The sequence below is a fragment of the Camelina sativa genome, chromosome 14 (genome assembly GCF_000633955.1).
Source record: "Camelina sativa cultivar DH55 chromosome 14, Cs, whole genome shotgun sequence".
NCBI lineage: Eukaryota > Viridiplantae > Streptophyta > Magnoliopsida > Brassicales > Brassicaceae > Camelina > Camelina sativa.
This window is the reverse complement of record NC_025698.1, coordinates 15567504-15568252: the sequence shown is the minus strand read 5'-3', so window position 1 is coordinate 15568252 and position 749 is coordinate 15567504.

Sequence of the window (749 nt, the reverse complement as noted above, 5' to 3'; positions counted from 1 at the left end):
GTTCTGTCCAGTTTAATTTGAAGACTTCATTTGGTATTTGGTGTCACATGTAGTATATCTGATGTCACTTGTCTTACATTTCATATCCTTTTTTTAGCCTGTTTTTGTTCCCCAACTTTTTATGTCCATGAATGTGATATCTCTTGTGAAGCCCCAGCCGAGATTACTCAACCCTATCAAGTTTAAACTTATATATACTGTATATATAAGTGGAATTTATTTAAGGTGTCCATGACTCCATGGCTCATATAAGCACTAAAATTAAATTGAATCAAAAGAAGCAAAGACACGGAGACTACAATTAAGATCATAGTGAACTTGAAAGTAGGAGAGACAATCAGAAATATGTTGAAGAAGTAAGTTAAATCACACATTCTTTCATGGCCCTGGATTCTGATTGCACATTTCTATCTTAACCCCAAAACAAAGATTCATCAGAAGCATGTCAGGATTTAATATATATTCCAATAAATGCAACTTACAGATATTAATATCCACGTTATTACAGCACAGAGAACACCATTTTGACCGAGACAGAAAATAATACAGTTTCTATGACTGGTTGAATACTTTCATTGCATATGGATTTTTTCTTAAACTCTTTTGTAACTGCCACACCCCAAATTTATACTGTCCTCACCACATTGAATTTAATGTTTCGTATTGTCATGTCTTCAATATACATTTAACGAGTCTCATAGAGTCCTAATTATACATTACAGTTATGTTTATAATCAGTTCGAATCAAC